At 37.4% G+C, this 5,463-nt stretch overlaps 1 protein-coding gene across 2 annotated transcripts in view; it reads left to right on the top strand.

Annotated features, from left to right (window-relative positions):
• Positions 1–61: 61 nt before the first annotated feature.
• Positions 62–5,463, top strand: part of LOC146453529 (uncharacterized) — a 117,213-nt gene continuing 111,811 nt past the window's right edge. Inside the window, exon 1 of one of the 2 annotated variants that reach the window (XM_085096661.1) lies at positions 62–208. The gene's annotated coding sequence lies outside the window, so the exon portion shown is untranslated. The remainder of the gene's footprint in view (positions 209–5,463) is intronic. The other variant, XM_085096662.1, reaches the window with a different exon arrangement.

Below are 5,463 nucleotides of genomic sequence, written 5' to 3'. Positions count from 1 at the left end.
AAATAATTTTGACAGCTAACGACTGATGTGTTCCCAACATTATCCAATGAGGTTTTCGTTTTCCATAGAAGACGTCAATCACCTCCCAACCCAATCCTTTTGGGATCTGCCCTTCCCAAGTTGAAGCGGAGAAGTGAAACGAAGCTGTCTACGATCACTTGATTTGAGCGACTACGATTTGGCTTTTTCAGCTGTTTGTTTCAGTAAGGTGAGCAGTTAAACCCCAAATCAATTTATCCAGGACACTCTAAGACGTATAGGGTATTGTCATTCTTTGAACAGCTTTGAGGATATTAAATGACCAATGAATACAATCCTATAACAAGTTTGTAGAGTTCTTATATGAATGTTGATTTATTCCCCTCGTGTGTTGCCCTCAGGCCGATAACTATTACTTAAAGGTAGGGCTCGGTGTATCTCAAATGAGAATATGAAGCCGACATTTAAATGTGAGAAATCAGAGATGGTTGACTATTAGTATTATATACTCTGTACCGTAGCCTCGCTCGCTTGCACCTAGTGATATTGAATTATGACAAATTAATAAGACGTTAGTTTGTCAGATAGGTGGCTAGCCTCAGAAATTTTCAAGTAATTTTGACCAGAATTCAACGAAAGCAGTGATAGCGACATTCCAAAGTTTGCTTTTACCTAGAATATGAAGTTCCTCATCACAGAGGTCAATCGAATGTTCTCAATTTCAGTTTTTCCGGGAATTTCATTTTTGCTACATAAGGCATTTTTCTTTTTCTCAGAAAATATATGACAGGTTTAATTTTTGACTTCAGTTTGTTCGGTTCATTCATTGATTCATTGATTCATTTATTTTTGCCATTTACCAGAAATACAACAACAGAAATACATTAAAGATAATATACAATATTTAATTTCCCTCAACACAAGTGCTTATTTATCAAAACTAGCAATGCGAAACGGATGCAGCTAATTTTATTCTTTAGAATGGACAAATTAAACAAATTATGGGGAAGCCGTGCATTAACTTTAGTGAACTATACCAACCACAAATGCCTCTACTGAAGGAGGCATTTCCTTTCCTTTCTGTGGAACAATCCAGGAGTAACAAATTCAATTCGGTAACTCATCGAAGGAATAATGTTTGATTCCTACTATTTATTGCTATGATACTTCTACAAGTGATAGGTGCGGTTGTAAAGTTCCAAAGAAGCCACTTTTACATCGACAATAAACTAGAAATAACCAATGGTTAGTAAGTGCGGGCTAGAACACTGTTGAGTCGAGGGATTATCAATAAAACTTTTGTTGAGCATTGAAATTGGTTGGCCATCGCATTGGGTAGTTACATTAAAAAACCTGCATGGCTCTGTTGAAGATGATTTCCAGTCCGTATAGCGTACTGCGCAATCTAGGGTTTGTTGTCATTTACATCCGAGATTCGATGGGTTGAAACGTCAGATTACACCCGAAACTATGGTGCGTTATTTAATCAAGGAAATGCTTTTTTTGAAGTTTTGATTCGAAAGATTAAAGTACAATCAAGCATTATTATGTGCAGCGCACTGGTAGCGATCGCGCGTGTTTCCATTCTCAGCTTTTGAAACAGCGGCCGAAAAAGTCGCAATCTCTTAGTTTCGCTTCTTTTACTGTTTATTACTGGGTTTAGTGGACAGGTATTCCAGTCATCTGTCAAAGGAAGACGCCGTTACAATTTGAACATGAAGAAAATGTGACATTGCCTTTCGGGATGATCTCGATAGTATTTATGCAAACGCCGACGATGTAAACATTCGCGGCGGCTTTCAAAGTCTGCTCAAAGGCAAGCGAACGGCCACGTTGAAGTTTTCCCAGTTCCTTGTCGAATTCTACCGTAAACGTTGTATGTTTTTCAATAAGGAAATGCTTTTTCCGAAGTTTTCATTCGAAAGATTCAAGTACAATCAAGTATAATCTTGCGCAGCGCACATATTTCAGAAGCGATCGTGTTACATTCCACGAAAAAGCCGCAATCTTGGGTCAATCTTGTCCATGTGCTCCAAAGTAAAAGTCGATCGATTGGAAGGCTGCTCTGAATCGAATTTATAAGCCAAAAATGCCAGCACTGCTTAAATAGAGCCTCCAAAATGCAAAAGAATGTCTAATATCTTATTTTGTGGCAAAATTGTAGGTACAATGTAAACACTTGCGCTTTGGAATCCGGTGATATTATTGTTGCACATGTGGAGTCCGATCGCGAAATCTGTTAAGGGTTCATGTGACGAAATAGTGAAGCAAACGCCAAATCAAAGTCCGATATTTGCAAATATTTGTAGAGTATTCGGGTGAAAAGAGCATGGTAGATGTTATCATCTTCGATTCCACAGTCGGTTCGCATGGAATCTCAAATTTCGTCGAAACAAGTTTTCATCGCTTGTATGTAAATCTTTATTTATACACGGAAAATCATCAGTTAAGCTTAAGTTAAAAACTAAAACTAATTGCAACTGCTTACAAGATTGCCGTGTGGGAATCCGATATATCAGCTAACTTCTTAATATTTCGCTTAAGATGCACGACGGATGGAGCATTTTTTAAGCTTATGGGCAGGTTATTCCATAACATGGCCCCGCTGTAAGAAAATTGGCTTCGTTTCAGGTAATCAAATAGGCCTTATCACGGTTTTCCACGCCATTTTGACGGGTAGGCAAACACGCTTGAAATAATAGTGTTTGTATGGAAATCCGATGTCAAATAATTTTCATGAAACATCGCTTCTGAAAAATTCATGAATTGGAAACTTTTGGCACTAGAAAAAGGATTTTAAGAACAAAATTGAAGGGATGTAGCTGTGACAGAAAGCGTCCAGTCGTGTTTTGAACTTTCCATACATTTGTCTGTATAGCGAACCAGTCGTGAGCTGCTGCTAAAAATAGTTCGAGGGAAAATACACAGGGCGGTTTTGCTATATTTTCGTCAAAATGGCTCAAATATTTGACAAGGAACCTTTTTTCTAACATGAAATTGCTCTTAGAGCACCAAGAAGGAAATATCAAGGTATTTATCGAGGGAAGTACAAACTATAAGCAGTTTGTGACGACTTCTCGTCAGACGATTGACTGATTTAAAATGGACCGCATGTTTAGAACTCCTTTAGTTGCTGATTTTGCTACAGATCATAGTTTGAAACCTACCTCGAGGACTTGAACTTCCGTTACGCTTAGTCAATAACGCAAATAGAGATACCTAGAGTATAATGGCAGTCTAAAAATCCCCCTCTATCACTTGGAAAATAACGTCCCTACAAATTTGCAACCCCACCAACATAAAACATACACCTACCGAAGTAGTGCAAAACGGGAGTCAATAAAGCAGACAAAAAAACTAACTGTAAATGTAACAGTCACATATAATTTATTGATCTTTGAAGAGATTCCCTTTCAAATTTCTTGCGATGACTTTTTTCAGGGTCACTGGAACACAGGCAATAACTTTTCATTGTGGTAGCTGAAACCACATGCACTCCTTCGAGTGCCTATTTTTTCAAGTTGCAATCCATTTCCATCCTAGCCATCCCCAGCAAAAGATAATTAATTCTAGTTTCTGTGCATTATTAGGGCTATTGTTAACAAAACTGAACTATTATTTTGACGATTCCACCGATGCAAATATGTTTTTTTGGCTATTCAAAGTGACACAAAAAATCGGTGACACTGCCCCTTTAACATCGACAACAGGAATTTTATGTGCTATTATTTCATGAATCGAACATTTTCTTTTGTTATTCAACATCCTTTATTTAACTTAGTAATACATACTTTATGAATATTAAACTAACTGAAACGAGGGATTTATACAGATAAATCCCTCATTTACATTAGCAGTACTGCGAGAAACGCACACATCAGGTTGCTTTAATTGTTCTCCGTTTCTCACTTAAGTGTGACGGTACTAATTAGCCGGCGTTTGTCCCCTTGAACAAAGGATCGCTATTCATGAAATAAGTCAGATAAATACCTCGAACGTCGGTATTAATCCATATACATCCGTTCTCGGTATTTATCTCTTACATACTTGCGCAACGTTTATAAAATGATCGTTGATAGTTTCTGTAATGTCCGTAGGGTTACTTAAAATTTTATTATCAACTTTGAGCTCCAAAATATTCGTCGACTTACTAATGTTACGTGAAATTAGCTCGTTGCTAACATTCCGTGTTTTGCGCAAATTACCTTTATTGGCTTCCAGGTTGTCAGAAACAAAGAGTTTCTTTCCGAGTTTAATTGCGTTATTTGCCAGGTTTCTCGCACGCCTAAATTGATCCCATATAGCTGGGTTATTGGAGGAAGTTGCCTTCTTTTTAAGGAAATCTCGTTTTCGGATTTTACTCAGTACCTCTCTGGTAATCCATAGAGATCTTTTTTTTTTTTTTTTCGAATTCTTTTTTATTTGAGTGGTGCGTGATTATCCACGCAGCCAAGAAACATTCTTTCCATTCACGCCACATTTCATTTGGATCAGAATACAAATCAACATTGGCCCAACGCAGTTGATTGAGGTCACTTAAGAATTTTCCTCCCACTATTAAAATGTTTAAATTGTCGTGTTTCAATCACGCGAGGGCCAATACGGAAATAATGAGTCTTACGTGACATATAAACAAGAGAATGATCACTTATGCCAAGGTGAATGACACCCGAATTTGTAACCTTCTCGGGGGAGTTTGTTATGCATTAATCAATTAATGTTTTGAGGCCAGGGTGACAGGTGTTGGTTCGGTGATTAACTGACTAAGACCATAAAAGTAGTATAACAGTTGAGGGTATAAGCACACATTTCAAAACTGTACCATTTCTGACCCCCATTTCACCCTTGATCATCGCTTAAATCCACCCAACTCACTCATTTTCGATTTTCAAAAATAACACATACTTTAGCCCCAACTCACCTATCATCAATACCTTTTTCAAGCCCTTTAATACAATATTTGATTTCCAAGGTAGCTGACTGTAATTGAATTCAGCCCAAATCACTCATACATGAATTCAGCTAATTTGCATATTTGAATTTAGTCATCCGTGACCTTTGACCTTGGCTCCACTGTTGACATGGTTTCGGGAAATCCCCTTTCTCAAAACCTAAACCTAAATCCTCGGTTTTCAAAACCTAAATTTTCCTAACCTAAATTTTCCCAACCTAAATCCTCGGTTTTTCCTAACCTAAATTATCCTCGGTTGTCATCCATTGGTCTTCAGTTTTGGAAAAAATACTTCATTCTCATTCTGATTCTCTCAAGCAAAGTGAGAGAGAATCAGAATAATCATTTCAGTATTTTCAATTCATTGATCCTGCCTTCCTGTCTTGCCTGTCACAGAATCTAAAAATAATTTTTTGATAAGAATCCATGTTTTTGACTGTATCCTAGGTATGTTTCAATGACTGATTCACTATTGTTTAGCCATCTTTTGACTATGAATTTGGGCATAATTTTGAAATCGAGTGGTTCTTGTG

The sequence above is a fragment of the Pavona decussata genome, unplaced genomic scaffold, assembly GCF_977016875.1.
Source record: "Pavona decussata unplaced genomic scaffold, jaPavDecu1.1 SCAFFOLD_330, whole genome shotgun sequence".
NCBI classification, from domain to species: Eukaryota; Metazoa; Cnidaria; class Anthozoa; order Scleractinia; family Agariciidae; genus Pavona; species Pavona decussata.
This window is presented reverse-complemented; position numbering and strand designations above follow the sequence as displayed.